The sequence below is a fragment of the Mus musculus genome, chromosome 6 (assembly GCF_000001635.26).
Source record: "Mus musculus strain C57BL/6J chromosome 6, GRCm38.p6 C57BL/6J".
NCBI classification, from domain to species: domain Eukaryota; kingdom Metazoa; phylum Chordata; class Mammalia; order Rodentia; family Muridae; genus Mus; species Mus musculus.
This window is the reverse complement of record NC_000072.6, coordinates 140044991-140069885: the sequence shown is the minus strand read 5'-3', so window position 1 is coordinate 140069885 and position 24895 is coordinate 140044991. Positions and strand designations below refer to the sequence as shown.

The 24895-nt window shown below is 42.9% G+C and overlaps 1 long non-coding RNA gene and 1 pseudogene across 3 annotated transcripts; both read left to right on the top strand.

Moving 5' to 3' along the window:
* The first annotated feature begins 78 nt into the window (after positions 1-78).
* Positions 79-23871, top strand: Gm45959. Of its 3 annotated transcripts, none has more exons than XR_001785402.2 (3): positions 79-259; positions 449-578; positions 23748-23871. It is a non-coding gene; the product is annotated as a predicted gene, 45959 (long non-coding RNA). The 3 variants fall into 3 exon arrangements; XR_001785401.1 differs by lacking the exon at positions 23748-23871 and adding an exon at positions 885-1547; XR_001785400.1 differs by lacking the exon at positions 23748-23871 and adding an exon at positions 1027-1547 and having other exon boundaries at positions 449-943.
* Positions 10548-13790, top strand: Gm44156 (annotated as a pseudogene).
* Positions 23872-24895: the final 1024 nt, after the last annotated feature.

The following is a 24895-nucleotide window of genomic DNA, read 5'->3' as shown; positions in this document are numbered from 1 at the left end:
AAATTTCAAATTGGTTTGCTTAGTGTAAAGTACATTCAGTATTTTTTTTTTTTTTTACATTTTTCTCCAGGAAAAGAGGAAAAGCTAAAGGAATTCTGTGTTTTGTTACACAAAGAGTTAAATGTCGGGTGGCTGAATGAGAACTTCAGATTGCCCAGTTGTCAACCCAGCACACTACAGTTCATCTCAGAAGGTTTCTTTGTGATATTCTGCCACAGGACTTCTTAAGTGAATTCCTTGCGTGTTCAAAGAAGAAACCGTGAGTTAGGATTACACTCTTTTGTCTTTACTTAAATTTGTATCGCACCGTATGGATGCTTTTCCTTAGGAACACTTCGCTTTGGGAGATCTGAATGTCACAGTGTTCCGTTCTTCTGGCTTTGTTTGCAACACTTGTCTTCCTTCGTATATGAAAGCCTGACATGAATCCTCCATTTACTCTCTGCAGCTCATCTCACTGCAGACATTAGGGGAAGAAGCACTTCATTGGAAACAGCGCTGCAAATACGAATACGCCTGCCTCTGAGGTTTCTCACCCAGGAACTCGTCACTGTACTGCACAGGCTGGCTCATTGATGGTGGCTTTCTATTTTTATCTACTACCCTTTATTTTATGGAGTTACATCAATGCTATGAATGCAAGGCTGTAACATGGAACCGGAAGGCTGTTTCAACTTTCAGAAGCCTTGTGTGGGATTGATAGGGTTAGAGAAACACGCAAGGCTAATGTGAGGGAGCAAAAGGGAGAGTGCATACATACAGAGACTTGACGGAAACGTGGTTATTTTTTAACTTAGTGAGACGTGCCACTCAATCCTGTGGCATTGGTGGGAGAATATGTAGAGTAATGAAGCAAATAATGTTTGAATGTTTTTGCTTCAAAGGACATCTACATCTGTCGGCAGACTCTGAGCATCGCTCTTTGACAACCCACTTTAGCTGAGTATGTTAAATAAAATAAGGCGCGTTCCCCCTCTCCTTCTGACAACTGCAGTGAATACAGTATGGCGATGCTCTCTGTTACAGATCTGGAATTGTGGGAATGTGAAATGAAGCAGGTGGGCCTCGAACATGGACTGAGCCTGTGGTGTGCTTTGCAAGAGGACTCGGAAGCAGCGTTCACCAGTGAGCTCAGGGGTCTCAAAGAAGGGTGCAGGTTCTCATACCCGTTTAGCTGCCCGTAAGGATGCTGCTTGCTGCAGCTCTGTGTCTTGTGCTTGGATGCTTTCCACAACAGTTGTCTTTGCTGGAAACTCTTAAGTAAAACTAATATAAATAATAAAAATCATGAGGGGCTGGAGAGGTAGCTCAGTGGCTAGAAGTATGTGTTGCTTTGCAGAGGACCATCTAGGGGTTCCTAGGACCCAGAGAGGGTGGCTCACAGCTGCCCATTACTGCAGCTTCAGGAGGTCTGGCTTCCCCTCCTGGCCTCATGTGCACATACCTAAGGACATATATGCACATAGTTAAAAATAAAGATCATTAGACTTGTAAAAATGATTACTATTAAATGCAGGCTATCAGGTGTCTCCAGAAAGGTAGAGACCATTGAGGAGATATTCTTTGTTTCTTAGAAATAAAATTGGTATTAATATTATGATTTCAATAAGAATTTTTCAATCATTTAGGTCTTTAAAAATTCTCAAAGATTGGAATAAAATATACAACAATAGCAACAGGAAGAAGAAAAGTCTTAGAAAATATCAGTGGTGAGGACATACTATGTACACAACTGTATAAATTAAAAATAAGAAAACTAAGGAATGGAATCCCAATAAAAGTGATAAGTATTCAGAAGAACTGGCTTGTAGAATATGATAAATGAATGAAAAACCTGGACAAAAAGAATATGAAGGCTCTTGGAAATGAGAAGGAGAAATTAGCAATGAACAGAGAGAAGAATAAACTCCTAAGAGATTTCAGCACATCGAAGCAGTCAATGACAGGAATAACTTTCTGAAGGCCAAAGTATTAAAATTCACTCAAGATGTAGAAAACCTTTCTAATGTAGTCATTAGGGAAGAAATTTAAAAACGTGTCAGTTATCTAAAGATACAGGCTCCAAAGTCACGGAGTCTTTGAAACTTTCATTTGTACACTCCAGGAATAGTGCATCTCATCCTTCGCTGGGAGCTGAAAACGTGTGTGCCCCTTCAGACCCACCTGCTCTTCTGCAGCTATGTTCCACAGATGGATGCTGCACCCTGCGTTCACCTGTGGGAACCCCAGCAATGGGGGAATGAGAGGAGGGAAGACAAGCTTAACATATTCTCAGCTTGGATGCAGAGACATCCCAGGGGCTATGTGAGACCATGGTTTCAGATGACCCTTCCTTTCTTCACTCTCTCAAGTCTTGGTGTGACAGCAGTGGGGGTCTCTGCAGGGAACTAAGATCATGACTTAATTCCAAGCAGACTCAGGTTTCTCTCCTTCTACCTATTAGCTGTTGAGAATGCCCAAGACTCAAGGCTGAGGCACACAGCTCACTTTGTAGAGTACGTGCCTTTCATCAATGAAGCCATGCCCGTAATCCTAGCAGTTGAGTGGAGGCAGGGGCTTCAAATGTCTGGGCATGTTTGAGCACAAGTTTGAGCCCTGCCTGGGCTACGTGAGTAGCTTTCTCAGAATAAATAAAATGCAGAAAAAAAAACTAATTAAATTAAAGAGGAAACAATTCCTTAAACTCACTTTTGCTATTTGTATGTTAGTATTAATTGTGACTCTTCCAAGGGTTCATGTGAGTGAACTGAGTCACAGAAGATTTTTACAGTGTTTTGAAGATCACAGTAATTAAAAAATGTGAGAATGTCATTTTCTCCAAACGTGATAAGTTACCATAACTCCAATTTAATTGAAAAATAATTCTGACAAAAGTTCTAAAGTTAATCGAGTATAAAATAACAACACTGAGATGGTCAAGACCTTTTGACAAAAAAACCATGACAACATCTCAGTGCTACATTTTGAAAGCATGTGATGGGGACTTATGGGAAGGGTGGCAGAAAGACGAATGAAAACAGACACAAGCAGATATAGGAAGTCAGCGTATCCATAGGAGGCTGTGCACACTAGTGCTGGAAATGAGGACTTTACCTCTAATGGCATCATTGCTTTATGTAGGCAAGAAAATGTATTTTAATCCCAATTTCACATAAATTAACAAAGTAAAGTCCAGATAGACGAAAGCTTAAATATACCCACACACGGATCTTAGTGGAAATGTTTTATTTTAGATTTTGTTTGTCTCTTAACCTTACTGATAAATTGTGTAACTTCTCCAGATGTTCTCTGAACATCTCTGTATTTTTTTTTAACAGATTTGCTTGCTTAAACACTTGTGATTTCCCAATTATTGTTGTTGTTTTGGATCTTGGTACATACCACCCCCACATAAATTACTTGTCTGTCAAAATGTAAGGACATGAGTGTTTTGCATCTCTGAATAGCCCCTCTGCTCTTAGTGGGTGCAAAGACCACACCCCTGGTGTTTCCATTCAAAACTGTCCCACGAGGACTCACACAGCATCGACTCACAGAACCAGGGAGCCTCCCGGGCAGAAGTCATGTCTGCCTGCTCTAACCCATAGGCCTTACACTGGACTCTGGAACTGCTCCGTTCTGAGAGCAGCCCACGTAGTTAACGATGGTGCTTTACTGCCATAAAGATGCGCTCTCGCAAGTGCTGTATAGGAGTGGTTTGCTTCTGTTAGGGAATAAGGACCAATTTTCATCTTTAAAGTTCTTGGATGAGCTCTGCAATGTGGGACACTTGCCGGAGTTTTCTTTGCGATGACGATACAGTCCATTTCTGTAACCAGAACGCTCCATTTCACTCTCATTATGGAAAACGCTCCAATTCCCTTTTCTGATTCTGAAGCAACACTCTTGTAGATTTGGTTACATTAGTTTGGAAAGTGGTAGAAACACGGGAATAGCCTCGAGAAATGACACCTGACATTTGTATTTCTACTTCTGGTAGGTTGAGTGAGAGTAAAGCAACTATGAGTGGAGAAAAAGATGGGAGTAGAAACTGGTTAAAATACTTCTGGTACATGATGGTCAACCTCACAGGAGGGAACTTGAGAATATGGACCGTTAATAGATGAAATCTCTAGAGAGCACAGCATGTGAGCATGCAGGGAGTAACTAGTTATGGTCTAGAAGAGAGCTTCGGTCACATCATTGTGAGGCAATGATACTATTTAACGGCACGGTGAAGAGAGGTTAGGGACAGAACTGAAGAGGTTGAGTTCTATGCTGGCTTTTGCTAAAGTTGCCCTGCTGCCTTGGACACAGTGTTTCTCCTGGGGCCACAGCAGCTACTCTAAGGTGAGGATACTGGATGAGGTCATTGTGTTTTATTATGCTGCGATTTCAGTTATCTTTTTGTGATACTGTAATGCATCTATGAGGATTTGGCGAATTTTAACTTACGTTTTTCATTTGTGTGTGTGTGTGTGTGTGTGTGTGTGTGTGTGTGTGTGTGTGTGTGTGTGTGTGCACATGTGTGCAGGAGGCTGTTCGTGTATGTGAATGCAGGGGTCAGAGGCTAATGTGTGGCTGTCTTCCTCGATTGCTCTCCTGCTTATGTTTTTGAAACAGGCTCTCTCACTGAACGAGGAACTCACTCATTTGGCTAGGCAGGCTGGTCAGAGAGCTCCAGGGAGTCCTTTATCTCTGCCTCCCCACCACTCTGATAGATAGACATGCACTATCTATCACAACAACCTTCTATGTGGGTACTAGGGTTCAAACTCAACCTAGGGAGGAAATAGACGAAAACAGAACATTGTGCCTGGGATTGTAGTTCAGTGGAAGATCCTAGCTGCAGCACATTCAGGGTTCTGGGTTCAAGTTCAACACCAAAACAGAACAGAAAAGAAGCCTATATCAACCATATAGGCTGAACGGTAAGAAACTGCTGGTCGGTGCAGTTCAGTTAATGAGCAAATGTTAGCAAATTCATGTGAGACCCTTTTATAAAAGGAAGAGTGTGGTTGTAGCCACTACAGCTATTATGATTGTTTTCTTAAATGAATCTAGAGTTTGATCTTATAACATGTGTGCACATGTGTGTAAATAGAGTATTACAGTAGCTACACGCCCTTCACTAAAATGTCTAATTTCCGCTTCAGGTGGGAAAAGTTCATTTCCTGTATTTAGCTTAGTAAGCTTACTCTAATGCTCATAATTACAGCAGCCTCTCTAAGATGACTTTTAATTAGCAGTAAGCAGCATTCACAACAGGAAGGGGCTTAAGCTCAGAAGAAGGTTTCTCATGGTTTTCTGACTGTAGAGACAGATCTGAATAAAACGCAGCATTGGCAAAGCTGTCAGCATCTCTCTTGCCCGCTTTCCCTTGCGGATGCTTGAACCCATTTCTAATAGGGCATGCGCTCTTAAGAAATACGTGAAATATGTTAGTAGAAACATATTTCATATATGGAAATATATATATATATTAGTCAGGAAGTTTGTTTTGTTTTTGTTTGTTTGTTTGTTTTATTTTTGGTTACTGTGAACAAAGTAACCTGAAAGGAGAAAAAGGTTTTCTTCAGCTTGTGTTTCCATCCATGGTCACTCAGTTCTGTGGTTTCAGGGGCCTGTGAGGAGATGGCACAGGGCGGGGGACTGTGTGGTGAAGCAAAAGTGCTAAGAGAGATGGGGAGGGAGGGAGAAAGAGCGAGCTAGAGTGAGAGAGCAAGGGAGCAAGAGTGAGACAGCAAGAGAGAGAGTGTGAGAGAGAAAGAGAGAGCGAGTGAGAGAGAGAGGAAAGAGAGGAGAGAGAGAGAGAGAGAGAGAGAGAGAGAGAGAGAGAGAGAGAGAGAAGAGAAGAGAAGAGAAGAGAAGAGAAGAGAAGAGAAGAGAAGAGAAGAGAAGAGAAGAGAAGAGAAGAGAAGAGAAGAGAAGAGAAGAGATCCTTCAAGGACCCACTCTCAGTGACCTGCTTGCTTCAGCTAAGACCATCCATCTCCAAAGGTTTCTACCTCATTTCAGAAATCCATTAAACATGACTGTGCTGATGGACCAACCTAATAATTTCAGAGCCTCGTGAGCCAAACATCTACAAAGATGTCACCTCAGTACATTGCATTGTGAACCAAAGCTCTGGGGTGGTGGTGGCAGCGGTGGGGAGTACTTCAAACCCAAACCATTACACCAAGTATTCTCAGAATACCAAAGTTTCTAGTGATGGACGGGTTCTTTAGAAATGTTTTAAAGCAGGCGATGGAATGTGATCTGAACGCCAGACAGTGACATAGCATCTCAGTCTACGGACAGCCAAAAGATCAAAAAAGTTAACGCTGTTGATATGACTTTGTCTAGACCTTTGGGCAAAGAGAAAAATGTTGACAAAAGTCTAACGTGCTTAAGTGGAAAGAAATTCAAATAGAATCTTAATCACCAAAGTGACTGGAGCAGAACGAATGATGTTAGCTGAAATAGTAGTTAATTTTTCAGAAAGTACCACGGAATTAATTTACCCTTGCAATTTAGTTATGAGAAATAATAGTACCAAATATATGGGACCTTCTTGGTTTTAACTTATTACTCTCTGGGAGTAGATGAATGAGCAGGGTGGTTACTTTCAAACAGAGGCACTTGAGGCTTTAATTCATTAGCCATCCAAGAAGGATTAATAAATACTTTAAATAAGCAGCGCTTTTCATATCTGCTCACTAATGAAATTTTAATTAACTATAGAACCAATTATAAGATTCGGTAGGAAATGTTGCTAGATTAATTTTTAAAATGGAAATTAAACCACTCAAGTCATTTTTCTGCTTGGTTTTCTGTAGAAAGCTGTCCTGTTCTTTTTCCTTAATGGTTTCCCATCATTAATGTGAATAATGTATACTCTTCTTCAATAGTCTGCACAGTCAAATTCCTTCTTCTTATTTATTTCATGTATATAAAGTTTCATATATATATGTATGATAGTTTGGAAAGTATAAAGTTATGTGCTACCTAATTTAGATAAATTGTTAGCCAAAAAGAGGCCCCTTTCTATTCTACATGCACAAAACATTTTAAATGTCTTTATATGCCAGTTACTTAAATAGGCTAGACTCTAAAACACAGACATTTGCCTGAAATTTTTTATTAAAATCTCTTTTATTTTCTCATAAAGAAAGCTAAGCAATCAACAGGCACTACTTAAATGCTTTAAAAAATAAAGTTTGCCTCCAGAGCTTCATTATGGCATGTTCATAAACATGGGTCATCATACTTTGTTCTGATTATTCTCAGCCCCCTCTTGATGGTCTCATTTGTCCCTCACCTTCTATTTTACATGTGGTGTGTGTGTATGTGTGAGTATATGTGTGTGTGTATGCGTGTGTGTATGTATGTGAGTATATGTGTGTGTATGTATGTGTGGGTGTATGTGTGTACATGTGTATGTATGTGTGGGTATGTATATATGTGTGTGTATGTATGTGTGTGCATGTATATATGTGTGCATGTATGTGTGTGCATGTGTATGTATGTGTGTGTATATATATGTGTGTGTGTGTGTATGTGTGTGCATGTGTATGTGTGTGTGTGTGCGCACACATGTGTTTGTGTAGTTCCTCAGGGTCTGTATCCTCTGCCCCATTTTGAGATCGGTTCTCTCACTGGTCTGAGGTGAGTTCCAGGGATTCCCCTTCCTGCTTCCTCAGTGCTGGGATTACAGGCATGCTCTTGTACTGTTCCAATAGACAGGACACAGTCTTCCCTGATGCGAATTCAAATGTTTGAACAGTGATGAATGCTCCTGCTGCTGAGTTCCGTAACCTTTCCTACCCCTTCCCTTCCTCCTTCCTCTCCTCCCAACCTACTTCACCCCATCCCATGCCATCCATCCCATCCCACCCTTTTCCATCCCCACATCTCTCTGCTAGAAGATTAGCTCTCAGGGACAGATTTCTCACCTTATAGAAGGCAGACAGCATCAGTGTTCAGACTGAATGAGAATTATGTTTGGGTCTTATGATGAAAAGTAAAAGATAACTCTTAGAGGCCTGGTTTCTATATACTGTACTTTTCCTGTGTCCTGTCTGCAGAGAACAGCTCACACTGTTCGAGAAAGGTCTCTGTTGCAACCATCCTTTTCACAGCCTCACCTCCCACCACTCTGCTTACTAAGGGATGTTTCCTCAGGCTATGAAGAGTTCCAGGTCCCAAGAATACCTGAGTGCTGTCAGTGCTCTGAACTTGGCCATGCCCACTGCTTGGAGTACACCCTTCTAAGAGAGTATGACGGGCCTGCTGGCACACGCCTCTAGTCCCAGCACTAGGGAGGTGGAAGCAGGAGGATGTCTGGGAATTTGAGGTCAGCCTGGTGCCTGCACAGTGAGTTCCAGCTCAGGCAAGGCTCCTTAGTGAGGCCCCGTCTCAAAACAAAACACAAATGACAACAGCAAAATAAGATTTCAGAGGGGAAGGGAGGGGAGGAGCATGGGGAGGAAGGAGAAGGGAGAACCTTAAGAGCAAAGATTTCCAGTAAAAACTAAGGGCTTCTTGTCAGTAATTTCCAAGGCATTCACAAATACGTTCACTGCTCAAGATGGAGAGTCAACAACTGAACCCAGGATTTCACTCCCTGTCTATCAAACACTTCATTTACATGGTACTGAAATTGGGACTATTAAGGTTTTGAAGGTTGCTGCCAATAAACTGTGGGTAAACATCTCATTTCTCTCAGATGGGAGCTTATCTTTTACTCAAATAAACTTACTTCTGAGCCGTTCCATAAGGTATTTAGTCTCTCTTTCTCTGCTTGTTAGTTTTGAGGCAGAGTCTTACTCTACATTCCAGGCTGCCCTGAGGACTCATGGTGATCCCCCTGCCTCAGCCTCCCCAGTCCTGGGATTCCAGGCTGCAGCTTCTATGTCCTACTTCAAAATATATTTACTCTGTTTTTATTAATCTATAAAATATTTAATGTTTCTACTTCAGCTAGCAAAAATATGCTTACTTTTAGATGAAATAATTTTCATGCAGTTCATGTAATTTCTGTCATAAATGGCAAGGAAACTTTGGCTCTGGGTCTATTGCTGAGTTATACAAGACAAATGAACTCCAAAGGACCATTAACAATTGAGACTATTCTCATGTCACCAATTGCTCTTAAACCAAACTGTCCATCATAGTCAATCATGTATTTTTTTGCATAGTTCTTACAAACTTTGGATAAATCATGTTATATTCGATATGAAAATGTTGTCTTCGTGGCTCCTCGTGAATATTAAAGAATCTGATTTTCTCACAACGATTTTTATATTTCTTGTTTGGTTGAGACAGTGTCTCCCATTCACCTTAAACTCTCTTTGTAGTAAAATATGACATTGGGCTTCTCACTCCCCTGTCCTTATCTGGTGAGTGAAGTTTTGTATTGGGATGAAGATTGACCCACTGGGCTTTGTGCGAGATACCCAAGTACTCTATTATCTGAGCAGCCCTGAATTTTATATTTCGAAAAGTATGCATAAATAAACACTTATTGGATGCAAAATTAAGCCTTGCCACCTCCCTCTAACCCCCATATTTAGCTGTTGGCTTAATAATATGGTTTGGTTTTGCACAGTAAAGGTGCTTAGTAAAATTTCCACTATTGAACAAGCTGATCCCACTGTTCTTGGATCTTGATGTGTTTCAAAAATATAGTAAATGCATTATTATAGTACCTCCTTCATGGTCAGCTTGTATTGGATTAAATAAGACAGGAGTGAATGAGTTACAGGCATGAGTCTGGGCATGAAAGAGTCCTGATTTTTTTCCGTGCTCTAAACTTAGAATATTGATTTTAACAATAGGATAAGAGTACCTTGTACAACGAGGCAACTTTGAATTTTTTTTTTTTTTTGTGTGTGTGTGGTCAATACAATAGAAGGGCCCTAAAAAGTTGTCATTTAACATTATTTTAGAAATAATTTTGGGGGCTAATGTGTGTGTGTGTGCCTGTAAAATAAAATCAGGGGTTGGAAAGATGGCTCAACAGACAACAAAGAGCTTGCTGCTAAACCTGACACCCAGAATATGATTCCTGGAACTTCGGGGTGAAAGGAGAATCACCTGCTTCCAGTTGCCCGTTGACCTCCACACATGTGCGGTTGCTTGGCATGAATGTACTCCCCCCTCTCCCACAGTCACACAGTAAAAGATTGCAATAAAAATTTTAAATGTTTAATAGGATTTAAAGAGCCGAGTGACATTATCATAAGAAAAGTCCTCCTTTCTATTCACTACAGTGTGTGCTTGCTTTAATATGCACTGTGCTCTCCTGGCAAATCCTTAAAATCCCCAAATTCTACAGAACTCTTTAAACTTTTAAAGACAAATCTTGTAGCCCCGCACGTCGGTGCGTGTCCGTAATCCCAGCACCTGGGAAAGAGACTGGAGTGTCAATATTGAGTTAAAAATGTACTAGCGGACATACAGTTTTTCTGATTTTTTTTTTCTGAGGATTTTAAGGATTTGTCAGCCAAAGGTTTCCACTGTAGGGTACAGTGTTCTTTTCAGTGACACCTTTAATATTTACTTTCTTCCTCCCTTACAGGACCTGTTCGCTGCTAGTGGCCAAGTCACTTAGTCTTCAAGAAGGGCTGGGATGAAGGCAGGAACACCACAGCATTAAAGATCAAAAGCTAACTTCAATATGCAAGGTTCTCAGCTTTGCTGTCCCCCCTGAAGTCTCTTGAGCTTTGGCCCCAGCCAGAGCTCTGTGTCCAGAACAGCAAGCTGCTCTGTGTTTTTGGTGAATCTGACCCTTTGTACCTGGTGTCTCCGTACAGTATGTTTCTGTAGTTATGTCTGTGGACTATTAAAGGAACAAACCAGAACAAGCAACGAATGGGAAATTTCCAGAATATTGTAATAAAGTGAGCTGTCCAGAGCTGAGGGGCAGAGTGTTCGGGGAGGGAGGCTTTGCCTTAGACTTGATAGGGAAGAGCACACAAGCCACATCCAGATGGTTTGCCAGCGGTGTCTGTTTATGTCATCAGAGGGGGATCTCAGACAGATGAATAAGGAACGCTCAGTCCTGTGTCATGTTGGTCGTCTTTAGGGCGCAGGGATACACAATTTAGTTTGTCATGTAGGAGATAAAGAATGGGCATTCTTAAGGTTAGTGTCTGGCCTTGTAACCCATAAATGAAGGGCTTGTCTATGTCTGGGGAGAGTGAGGGGAAAGAGTCGAACTCTCTATCTTATTGAACTCAAAGCTTCTTTAGTTGTGGGTCATAACCCTGACTGGGGTTGTGTAACTGAATGTAAGAGCTATAAAAATCTGGCAAGTGTAAAGGGTTTCTGGAGGCACAGAGCCCCCTAAATTAATTCAAAATAAAACACACAAAAGTTGAGTTGTCTTTGGTAGTTACTGTTCACATTGCATCATGGGGAATCAATGCAGCCTCAGGTCTGAGAACGCATGTGCAGCCTCAGATCTGAACACGTATGTGCACTTTGCACTCTGCGCACATCACACCCCACGACACCATCACAAGCTGCCCGAAATGCAGCTCAGAATGGAGATCGTTGCATGCCAGGAAGCACAGTGTTGCCATTGTACATCTAAAGGTTTCTATACTGCCATAAAGTGATGTCATTATGGATAACAAAGACTTTTAATATCTTGCTACTATCAGTCCTTGGCATGCATTAGCATATTGCTGTGCTGTACTGTGTTTGCTAAACAATCCCTACCATCTCATCAGGATGCAAATTGATTTTAATCTTTAATAAATGATTGAATCATATGTACACTAAAGAATCGCTTTAAAATAAATTTGTGATTGGCCATCAGTCAATATTTTGTTTGTACGTTGTGCCCCTGTAAACCTGAGGTCGTGTAAAAGTTTCTCGGGTGGAGAGAAGTCATGATGGACAAGCTTTAAGACGTCTTGATGGCTCCAGTGCTGCAGCAGCGTGGCCGCCCCCCTTTCACCCGGCTGAAGAGCTGGTACATCTGGGTGAAGTTGGGTAGCCTGTTCTCACCCAGCAGGAGCTCCAGCCCTTTCTGCAGAACTGCTGTCAAATGTTCTCCTAAAAGCTGTTTCTCCACACAGGCAGCCAAAGGTTTTTGTGTGCTGTGGTCTAAGAAGGTGATCACTCGGTCTGCTTCCTCTTCTAGACGTTTCCTCACATGGCTAAGGTATTCTAGAACCTCCCTGTCCTGCATCAGCCTCTGACCTTCAGCAGCATAGACAGTCTCTTCCTAGAACTTCAGGTTAAATGAGTCTTTCTGCACCCGGAGATCTGAGAGTGTGCTTAGCAAACTCCAAAGCAGCCTCCTGTCCACAGCCTCTCCACTTTGTTCACGACTTTGGGACAACCATTGTCATCAATCCTGAGAAAGACAAAGACATGGTCCAACACCTGCTGGAATTTGAGGACAAAGTGGACCACATGGTGGAGGTATGCTTCCAGAGGAATGAGTGCTTCATCAACCCGATGAAGGAGTCCTTCGAGATGTTCATCAACAAGAGAACATACAAGCCTGCAGAGCTCATTGCTAGGTGATGAGGGCAACAAAAAAGCAACCGACGAGGAGCCGGAGAGGATCCTGGACAGGATCATGTCTCTATTTTGTTTCATCCATGGTAAAGACGTCTTTGAAACGTTTTATAAGAAAGACATGGCAAAATTGCTGCTGGTCGGGAAGAGAGCGTCGATGGATGCAGAGAAGTCCGTGCTGTCCAAGCTCAAGTGTGGTGAGCTCAGGGTGGGCCGGTCCCCGGGCGGGCACCATGCCAGCTCTATCTCACCCTTTTTTCACATACGCAGAGTGTGGAGCTGCATTTACCAGCAAGCTGGAGGGCATGTCCAAGGACATGGAGCTCTCCAAAGACCTCATGGTTCACTTCAAACAGCATATGCGAACCAAAGTGCACCAGGCCCCATTGACCTCACGGTGAACATACTCACCATGGGCTACTGGGCCACATACACACCCATGAAAGTGCGCCTCCCTCCAGAGATGGTCAGACTTCAGGAAGTATTCAAGATGTTCTACCTGGGCAAGCGCAGTGTCCGGAAGCTGCAATGGCAGACAACACTGGGACATGCCATGTTGAAGGCAGACTTTAAGGAGAGGACAGCGAATTGAGCACACTGCAATCTCTCGACGGTGGTAAAGCACGGGTCCTGATTAAAAGTCCGAAAGGAAAGAAGGTGGAAGATGGAGATAAGTTCATCTTCAATGAAGACTTCAAACACAAGTTGTTCAGAAAAAAGATCAATCAAATCAGGATGAAGAAGACCGTTGAAGAACAGGTTAGCACCACAGAGAGAGTATTCCAGGCTAGGCAGTGCAAGATCGACGCAGTTGTAGTCAGAATAAAGAAAATGCAGAGGATTCTTGGTCATTATCTCCTAGTGTCTGAGTTATACAATCAGCTGAAATTTCCCGTGAAGCCTGGATATTTGACAAAAGGATTGAGTCACTTATAGACAGAGACTATATGGAACAAGACAAAGACAGTCCAAATCAGGACCACTATGTTGTGTGACGCACCAGTGGACTGTTGTCTCCCAGTGACAGACAGACAGACAGACAGACACACACACACACAAAGCACCTGAGTGTGGAGCTGCTGTGCTGTTTCCAGGTCCCTAGAGCTGCCCCAACTGTGGATGCTTGGATTAGGAGCAGAGGATGTGGTTCTTGGCTCATCCTTCCCAGGGCGCAAGGGCTTTGAGATGACACTCATCTTCTCTCCCTGCTTCTTCCCCTACTTCTTTATTGTTTCTGTTACTCTCTGACTTCGCATTGAGAAGTTCCTTCACAAGCTCTCGTTCCTCTGGCAGAAAGCCACGGGCTTGGTTTGTTGTGTGTGTGTTTGTGGGACACAGAAATACCCTAGCTGCTGTGTTCTTCCCCTGATGAAGTCTCAGAGAGAGAGAGAGAGAGAGCCCCGGGCTGGGGCACTGGGAAGAAACTGTCCAGGCTGCCACTCGGATCTCTGCACCCTGAGCATTGGCCTCTCTTCTGTGTATTTTCAGAAAGTTGGAAACTTTGGCTTCTGTAAATCAGGTTTCTAAGTGAGGTCCTTGATGTGCCGAGAGGACATCATGTCTGTCATGAGATACAGCTCACCTAGAGGGCTGCTTGTCGTTTGTTTAGGGGCTTGGGGGGGGGGTCTCATGTTTGTTTCCATGCTGATTGAGTGTGGAGGTTCTGGTTTTGGCTTTGGGGTGACTGCTGTTTGAAGTTGCAGTTTGTGTGATTACCATAATAAAATCGAGCCTGGTTTTATAGTCTTGCACAGACACCATCTTGGATCTCTGCCCTGGCACTATACGGAGCTTAGATATGTTTGCCAAAAGGCAAAGGACTTGTTGGTTCCTGGAGATATCCTGTGGGTTCAGGTGGGTTGGGCAGCGAGAACGAGGCTCCATAGTGGTGTTGGCATTGTGATGATGACAGACACTTTTGCAACCTTTAACAGTACTTTATATTTTACAAAGTATCATGTTTCATTTTGATTAAAAGCTACCAAGTGAATTTTGATCATGTATAAGTGTTTAAAGCAATATTTTCTGGAATATACCAAGTATATATAACTCGATTTTATGCTAAATAATTAAAGGATTCTCCCTTTTTGAAACATGCATGTTTGGGCCCCCCATATTAAAACCCTTTCTCTTTAAGTATCATTTCTATATTTGTACATTTTCATTTATGAGTTCTATGATGTGGTCTCTGAAAGACCAAATAGATGTCTATTTCTACTTCTTATTTTTAAGTTCATTGTGTCTACAGATTGGTAATACTGTAATTTAATGTAGACTTACTTTGGATAAAACTAGTTTAATTGGCAAAAAAGAAAGAAAGAAAGAAAGAAAGAAAGAAAGAAAGAAAGAAAGAAAGAAAGAAAAAAGAAAGAAAGAAAGAAAAGAAAGAAAGGAAGAAAGAAAAAAAGTCTTGATCACAGGTACCTGGGGAAATGGTTCACTGCAGAAAACTCTTTCTTGGAGCACCATAGGAGACAGGCTTTGGGAAACAAGGAATAAAGACAATTAACTCTTATTTTCTATGACTGCAGGGTTCAGATCAAGTTCATCATTGCCAGCACCACTGCTGACTAGCAAACTCATGCTGAGCCCGGTTGTCTCTGAGACTTTCCCCTGTCACAGTCAGGCAGGCTCCCAGAAGCAGCCTTTAGACAGAGACTGGCTTACAGGCTTTCACTGGGCTGTTTCTAAGATGAGCAGCCGTAGCCTGTTTTGTGTGGAGCAGGCTTCAGCAAACCACTTCTGGTTCCTAGCTTGTTTGAGTATGATCAGAAGCTAAGAGAGAATAATTTTATTTTATTTCTTTACATTTTTTTTTAGAAAATTGTGAGAAAAGAAAAATAAATTGCTAACAGAGCCTTACTCTCTGTGGTTTGTGAAGGCTAAATTTATTACCCGCCTTCTTAAGAAAGATTTGTCTATTCCTGGGTAAGAAGTGGGTGGAGGGATTGCAGAGACAGTCAGTCATAGCAAAGGCCTAGCCAGTCCTACATGATGCTTGGGAACTGAGAAATGTTACAAAGCTGTCTTGATCTAATGTGGTGCATGTGCGAGCGTGTGTGTGTGTGTGTGTGTGTGTGTGTGTGTGCATAAGGACATCATGGGTTCTTCTAGTGTGGTTCAGTTTGTGAGTGTAAGCTTCCAATGGGAAGGGGTGAGATTGTGAGTATTACCCTAGTGTGGCTCCTGGTAGCAAGAGGAGTGTTCACTTCAGAAGGTTCTGGCAGTGGCCACTGTACCAGCTTTCTCTGGTGGCCTCTTCTAATTTCCCACAGGGTAATGTTTGCTGCTACTTATGTGGTTGGCTTTTCACCTGGCATTATCCCTTGCTCAGTGGAGACCTACTTACAAACAGGAAGAGTATCTTATTTCTTTTTGTGTTCTTAGTGCTGAATACAGAGGCTGGCACATCGCCGTATTCAGGAATGGGCTCAGTGGAGATTTACTGAATGAATAAATATTCTTGCATATATGAGATTGAAAAATAGGCAGGAATTTATATGGAAGCTCACTGTGGAAGGCTCTGAATGGCTGCTTAGAAGCACCAGTCTTATAAGCCAGATATTGGTTTATGTCCACATTTATGAATGGATTTGACATTTGAATCCAAGAAGACTAGAATGTATAACTTCAATCCCACAGTAGAGTTGGAAATCATGCTACATGTGTATATGGAGGGTCACTGAGATGGCTCAGTAAATATGAGGGCACTTGCCATCAAGCCTGACAGACAGTCTAATCCCTGAGACACACAGTGGAAGGAGAGGACTGACTCCTGCAGGCTGTCCTGTGGTCTTACAGCTGCATCATGGCTCCCATGCATGCAACCACACACACAACCGTAATCACAACAATCTTTTAAAAATGAAGTGGTGGAGAGTGATGGAGGAAAATACTTGCCATTGACCTCTGGCCCCCAAATATGCACTGTACACCTGCATGTGCATGTGTACACACACACACACACACACACACACAGGTGCACATACACACAGAACACACACACAATCATAACAGGAATTGCTCTCTGTGAAGATATGTTGCAGGGTACTTAATCACTCGGTGAACCCCAAGATTGTGTTGTCATGTGACTAAGTCCTTACTACGAACCTTTAATCCCTCTGGCTGGAACACAGACATGCCTTTAGTACACACCTTTAATCCCAAGCAATGGAGATAAAGTTAGTTTATAGAAGGAAGCAGCCATGTTTGAACATGATGTCTAATGAGTACCAGACAAAGTGACAGAACAGAGAAAGATTTGAGAGAATAGAATGTGCTCACCTCTCAGGAGAGAGGATTGGAAAGCAATGCAGGAGGGAGGGAGGGAGGGAGGGAGGGAGGGAGGGAGGGAGGGAGAGAGAGAGAGAGAGTTGGTTTTATAAGGGCAGTGATAGACAGGCTAGAGAGAGAACAAGCTAGACACAGGTGAAAACAGAATGAGCCAGAGAATGAGAAGGAGCCAGAAGATTAGAACAAATTATCAGTTAGTATGAGGCCAAGCAGAGCAACCCAGGAGAAACCTAGAGAAGTCAGATTGGCCCAGGCAGCTTGGAGAGGAGTTTAAGCCAGACAGCTGAATTGAATCAGCCAGCCAGAGATCAGAAAGAGCTAGAAAGGGTGAGCTTATTTAGCAGCAAGTCTGAGGCTGAAAACATTCTAGGCCTAGATTAGATCGTACAGAGGCTAGAAGCTCTCAGGACTAGACATAGGTTAGCAGACAGAAGCAGCAACCCTCTAAGATGACAATTCCACAGGAGACTCGAAAATACTTTAACAGAAAGACGAACATGGACCATTGCCTAAATTGCTTTCCAAGATCCATAATTCCTAGTACATGGACATTTTCAGGACTACAACAGGTAGAAACATTGATAGAAAATAATTTCTATATGTTCTAAGTCCAGTGATGCAGAGTACTGTGAGTCAAGGATTCTACCCTGCTTTACTGATGGCTCAGCTTCAGATGTCCCATGATGCCTTAGGGAACTGTTTACTGTACAAATTACTTTAGGATTTTCCTCACTGCATTTCTAGAAAGATAGAGAGGAATTTTGACAGCCTTTTTTTTTGTTTTTTGTTTTTTGTTTGTTTGTTTTGTTTTTGTTTTTGTTCAATGTTGATCAACAGGGAAGAGAGAGTCTCAGTTGACAAATGCCCTCACTAGATTAGTCTATGTGTAATCCAGTGGGACATTTTCTTGATTATTGGTTGATGTGCAAGGGCCCACTTTACTACAGGTGACATCACACCTGGGTAGTGGTCCTGAGCTGTGTAAGAAAGCAGACTGAGGAAGCTGTGAGGTTCACCTCCATGGCCTCTGCTTCAGTTCCTGCCTCAGGTTCCTGCTTGAGTTTCTGCCCTGAGTTCCCTCAGTGAAGAACTGTGACCAATATGACGAAATAAACCATCTCCCCTCAAGCTGCTGGTCATAGTGTTTGTCACGACAATAGAAACACATAACCAGGACACCAGATAGTTTCCTAACTCTGGATTTAGGCATCTAACTGTAGAATCTGGGAGGAAATCTCTTGGGTTCTGCTGACTCCATAAAACATCTTCGCTGCTTCATTATTTCCAAATGCCTCCTGGCTCAGACCCTCAGGGCTACATTTCAGTTGTACACTTTAAAACATTCATGGATATATCTTGAGTTTGGCTACCGTAGTGCCTGTAATATTTTCCAGCTGCTATGAAAGAACGGCAGAGGAGAGCGATATTCTGCAGTCACATTCTTGGGTTGGTTATAAATTTGTTATGTAATACTAAGTCTCAGGGTTTCTGTTCTTTGTTTGGAAACTCCAGGGCCCCTGGGGAGTGTGTGATTTGTAGTAAAGGACAGCAAAGCATCTCCAATACCCACTGAAAAGTGTTAACCCCTTTCCCGGCCACTCTCATTTCCTGGGGTGGGGGTGGGGAATCTGACTAATAAAGTTACAGTTAATTTCTTCCAGTGCAGCACTTGGTTAAAACAAGAAATGGATTTTATCTTTGTGGCTTTGCTGCTCCTGACATATTCATTGAACTGTCACAAGTAGAAATTAAAAAAATGAATAGTTTAGCAGCTTCTCTTAGCTAATTTTCTTTGCCGTTAGGGACGGAAGAGCGGTATCCAGATAGATATGAGCGGAGTTGAAGGTGATAGTGTGGGAGACTGGACACGGGGGAAACACACCCGTGGCTCTCTGGAGCACCTCTGAGAAAGGAAGCTTGTTCTAATTTTGAGTGAGCCTCAAATGAAGCTATGCTAGATCTTCATGATTAGACTTTCAGAATCTCTGGGCCTGCGGAGAAATCCCAGAATTTGGGCGTTTACCCGTTAGGGCTGCACACTCCTGGTGTCTGTCCCTTAGCATCTTCTAGTCAATGGCCTGGGAGCAGCACCGGCACATGCAGCCTGCTTCACTTCAAGCAGAGACAGGGTGGAGCAATTCCTTCCCGGAGGACTTCCGTGTCAGGCATGTGAGCGGCATCTTTGTCTTTACCTTCCCTCAGCTTCTGCTCTCTGGCTGCAGACTTCTCTCTCCTGGTGTGAGTCAGAGATGATGTCGGAGGAAAGACTGGGGACAGTGTGTGTGGTGGGACAGGGGCAGTTCGGTTCATCTCAAGTTCCTGCTGCTACTGAATAAGGAAAGCCATGCTTGCTTTTTATTTTTCTTCTATGTTTATTCTGGTGTGTGTGTGTGTGTGTGTGTGTGTGTATGTATGTATGTGTGCACCTGTGTGAGTGTATGTGTGCATGTGTCTATGTGTGTGTATGCACCTGTGTGAGTGTATGTGTGTATGAGTGTGTTTATGTGTGAGTGTGTGTCTATGTGTATGTGTGTGTGTGAGTGTGCATGTGTGTGATTGTATGTGTGTGTATTTGTTTCTGTGTGTGTGAATATGTATATGTGTGTGAGTGTGTGTGAGCCTGTGTGTGTGTATGAGTATATGTATCAGTGTGTGTTTATGTATGTGTGTGTACGCTTGTGTGCTTTTGTGTGCATCTGTGTTCTGGGGATTAAGCTCAGGTTGTTGGGTTTTACCCACTGAGACATCATGCAAGCCCTCCATCTCATTTTGATTTGATACAGGGCTCTCACTGAGGAAGGGGCTCAGTGGTTTGGGTAGACCAGCAGGCCAGCAGCCCCCACGGGCTCTTCCTTTCTGTGCCTCCTCAGTACTGAGATTGTAGGAATGTACCACACAGAGCTTTTCCTCGGGCGTTAACGATGGAACTCCAGTCATCACACCGTGCACTTTTCTCTGATTCCCACCTCACACCGCTGTCTGCCTTGCTCCGTTTTCAGGACCTTAGTTTTGGGCTGTGTCCTGGCTTCTCTTCTTTAATTTAACCATGCATCTATTTCCTCCCTACTTCTCATAGCTCACTCACTTTCTTCTCAGATGTAGTACACGTAATGATATTAAGAATGGATGAGGAAATAATTGAGAAAGTGAGTATAGGAAATATTTATTAAAAAATATCAGGGGCTGGGGACCTGGAGCAAGGGCCTAGGGATTTAGAGGGTTGCTGCTATTGCAGAGCACTGGAGCTCAGTTCCCAGGACCCATAGCTGCCTATAACTCCAAATCCAGCTCTGGTACCCTCTTTGGGCTCCTATGGAGACATCTGTGCCAGGTTCACATACATGCACCCACACACCCACACACCCACACACCACATTTTTTTTTTTAAAGAAACACTGGGATACTGTTTGGCAAATTTGCTAAAAGCACATAGTGATCATAGTATTTCCCCTTCTTTAGCAATGACATTCCACAACAATGACATTCTCATACCCTCACCATACTTGTCAGCTGCAGGGGGATATCTGTGATGACACTCTAGGACTTCCACATCTACCTGCGGTGCTCACATCAGTCTCATGGTTGTGTGCTTGAGGTCCTAGGCACTCCCAACTCTATGGTAACAGTGTTACAAACTCACCAGTAAAGACACTCAGACCACCACTGTCCCTGAAGCAGAGGACACCCAAGTATCAAAGATCACATTCCGGGAATGGAAAAACCCAATCTGTCCAATGATCAAATCTCATCCATACTATAAACTCTTCATTCCTATGAGAATACAGCATGGACACAGCATTCTAAAGAGGGCTTTACACCTTCTAAAATAAGAGTGAACATGGCTAGGGAGATAATAACAGTATGTTGAGAGTTAAATTTATGTAACAAAATTAATTCAGGAATGTTGTATTTATAACCTAGAAGAGCATACTGTTTTTTTTAGCAGAGGTAAAATGAAATATATGTACAAAAAAATTACCTAGAAAGCTGTCAAAAACACTTTTAAATGTACCACAACAAGGCACGTGCTTATGTGTTTATATGCGCGCGTGTGCGTGTGCGTGCGCGTGCGTGTGCGTGTGTGTGTGTGTGTGTGTGTGTGTGTGTGTGTGTGTGTGTGTATGTACAGTCAGTGCACCTACCCCTTAAGACAGAAGCGGCTTGAAGAGATCAGGCCACACTTCCCTGCAGCTCTTCCTGGGATAGAGGACCGGGCCTCTAGGGCCTGGAGCTGTGGCCCAACAAGAGCTTCCAATTTATGGTCCTAACCAGTACCTGGTTACTCGCCGCTCTTGTCACGCGCTATGTTGAAACAAATCAAGCTGTCCGCGACTTCCTGCTGGCCTCCCCAACATCTTAATAAAAGTCTGACATTCCCTTCACTCTTGAGATTTCTCAGGGGATTGCCACCGACATGGCTCCTCTGGCCTCTCTCCTGCCACCCTCTCAGGGTGCCTTTCTCCCTCCTTAGCCTTCTGTCTCCCTCTCTCATTGTCAATGAAGCCTTTTAAGGCGCCAATTTGGTGGTTTTTAACATATTATACCATTTCTATCAAATGACCTTTTTTTCCTCAATAAATATCTGAAGGAATTCTTTGTCAGCTTCCTTTTCCCCGACTGACTGCTGCTGGAGTGTCATTATTCCTTCATTATTATCATCATGAGGACCCAGTGTAGAGACTTGGCTCTTTAGCCTCCCCTTCAGCCAGACCTGAAGACCCGAATTCTTTCATGTTTCATGTTTTGTTACCTCTCTTTAAGGTCCCACATGTTTGTCCCTATGGTTTTTTTTTTTAATCATACCTTTTACCAGTGTGTCATAATTTGTGTTGAGGTGCACAGTTAAGAGAGACATCTTGTCAGTAGGCAAGCCTCCTTAAGGAATCCATGAACACTTGGTGATGATCAAGACATCAGGAGAATGTACCTGGCATGGAAGATTTTGAAAATTCTAGGCTGTGCTTGGGATAAAGATATCAGAAAGTCAGATTCCTGGAAGGTAGAGCTTGAGCATTCTCTTTGCTTTGGATTTTTGCTTATCAACCATTTATGGCTCACCCAACGGTCCGCAGATGCCCCAGGCTTGCAGCTGGAGAAGTGCCTCATTCTAGTGTTGCATGGGATGGACAAACTTGGTAATGGTGAAGTCGTGCAAAAGTAGTAATCGTTAGAATAAAGACTCGAACTCGGGTGTCCTGACACACCGCCTCATAGATTTCAGCTGATACACGAAAGATTCTTCTTAAGAAAATCAGGGAAATATGGACACCCAGATTAAGGCAAACAGGTCCCATGATTAATTAGAAGTGCATTTTGCCAGAATCTAGGGTTGGAGAGACTGTGCTGGAAGGGTGGCCAGGCCTGGCTTCCTGGAAAAGATGCTGGAAGCCCAGCGAAGCCAGTGTGGTCTGTGGAGTGATAAAGTTGCTGAGATCTCAGACCCTGAAGGCTAAGCAGATTTGGAATGTCCTCCCCAGTCAGTAAATGTTACAAAGAGGTGTTTAATCAAGATTGTGAGTAAATCAGCAGGTAATCAGCAGAGGTTTATGAAAGCTAATTGAGAAGAGCTTCGCAGAACAAGAAATTAAAGTAGGCCAATTAGAGAACTCATTAAGTGGGAAGTCACAAGCTTCATTAATAAGTTGGCAAAGAAAGGAATAAGAGAAGCACAGAGATAGAAACCCCAAACCTGACGATTCCTTAGGAAAGGTGGAAACGAGCGTTAGTAACTGCAGTCCCCTGTCCACGCCGGACACCTTAACATAGAAATTTTCCACGAGGAAATGCAGTTGGTGTTGATGTGGCAAAGGCTACATACATTTTAGTTTTACACCATATTGCTTTAAATACTCAATATTGCTTATGAAAACCTCTGTGGTTGCTTAGACCCTCCCTCCCTCCCTCTCACCCTCCCTCCCTCCCCCTTCCTCTTTGCTTTCTTCCTTTCTTTTTGTTCTTGTGAGATAGAGATCATGTAGCCCAGGTTGGTCTCAATTTCACTCTAGAGCCGAGGCTGACCCTGAACACCGGATCCTCCTGTTTCCAGTTTCCAAGTGTTAGGATCATCGGTGTGCTCCATTAGGCCCAGCTCCGTACTTTCTCAGTGTCACTGAGGGATTACAGATTTGCTAAGAATGTGTCTGCAGGGCCTTTGTAAATCTGCAGCGTAAGCATTAGTGCCCTTGTGTCTTTTTAATATGAAACTTTGGGTAATTAGTCTTGAAGGAAATAACCCAAGGAATGGAGAATATATATACTCATTTTAGGATAACTCATAGCAGAAGAAATTCTAAAAATTTTAATTATATATGAAGAAAGAATGGCTGTCTTGTTATGGTACATTTATAATATGAATAACATGTAAATAATTAAATTTATATGCCCAAGAAATTTTGAATGATATGGGACAGTGTTTATGATACATGCATTATGTAAAAGAGTATCAATTATAAATTTTTATTGCATATATCCATAATTTTGAAAACTGCATAATTGGATGGAGAAAAATAGATCAACATTTTACATCTGAAGAACTTCCTGCATGTGACAGATATTTGGAAATATCAATATTTTTGTATTTAATGGTTTTTGGTTTGCTTTTGACTTCATTTAGGCCAGACTGGACTTGAATTTGTGATTTTCCTGTCTGAGCCTTGTGAATGCTGGGATTACAAATGCAGGTAGTAATATTATTGTCCAGGCTGAATGTTAAGGGTGTGGGATGGTTTGTACCGATCATCAACTTCACCAGGTCTAGGCTCCACTAGAAAGGCAGGCCCTGGGCTCACCAGTGAGGAGTTATCTAGACTAGGAAAACCTCTGGGAAGGCCTGGGAGGGACTGGCAGGATAGGTGTGAAGACCCATCCTGAAGGTCCCAGTCCTTGGGGTGGATTCGGATGGTGTGCAAAGAGGCTTAGCTGAGCATGGGGCCTCACTGTCCTTTCCTTTCTGACAGTGGCTGCAAGAGGACCAGCTCCCGCCACCAGCACTGCCTGCCATGATGGATCACACTCTGACAGACACAATAAACCCTCTCCGTCTGTAATTTGCTTTTGTCTGGGCGTTTTATCCCAGTAGCAGGAAAAGTAATACTATAGATGGGAAGCTAAATGTGTCTGTAATTTCCCCATAAACACTTGGGTCCTGCTCTGGAATGATCTAGAAAGTCACCTGAACCATAAACTACATCCTGTTTTTATTAAAGGGGTTATCTGATAGCTTCATTTCAGTTCAGGAGAACAACCTTATTTTCTGTTTTATTTAAAGACTTTCTCTTTCTCTCTCTCTCTCTCTCTCTCTCTCTCTCTCTCTCTCTCTCTCTCTCTCTCTCTCCCTCCCTCCCTCCCTCCCTCCCTCCCTCCCTCCCTTCCTTCCTTCCTTTCTTAAACATAACAGATGAAATCCTGGCTTTGGTTCATATGTAGTGAGTAGAAGAGATGGCTTTTACTGGGCAATGTGTTTTCTGAGAAGTGATTTGTAAATAAACAGAAATTAGGCATGCTGTTTAAGATTACCTCAGTATTTCCTAAAATGTGGTTTAGATTGGTAGACTTTGTATCAAAGATACTTCTGATATTTGTTTTAAAATGTAGATATCCTAGGCTGGGGCCTGTAGCTCAGTAATAGAGGGCAAGTGGTCTCAGGGTCAATACCTAACATGAGGGGAGAGGGGAGAGGGGAGAGGGGAGAGGGGAGAGGGGAGAGGGGAGAATGAATTTCTGTTTCTGGATGGGCTCCAAAACTGTGTATTTTTGAAGACATACACAGAGAATTCTCAAATCAAACGAAAGAGTCAGGGGTGAGGAGATGGCTCAGCAGGTAAAGTGCTTGCTGAGCAAGCATGGGGACAGGAGTTTAAATTCCCAGCACCTGAGGAAAAGAAGCTGGCATGGCCACCCATCTGTAAGTGCTGTGTGGGGACAGGAGGATCATGGGAACTTAGCCAGTCTAGCCATATTCTGGGGCTGAGGGTACAATGAGATACTCTCAGAGGTCACCCAACACGGACATGCCGCTTCTGCACGCACGGGAATACCATCCCCCACTCGCACAAGCACAAACATGTAAACACCACTGCACACAGATGGAAATAATAAATAACAA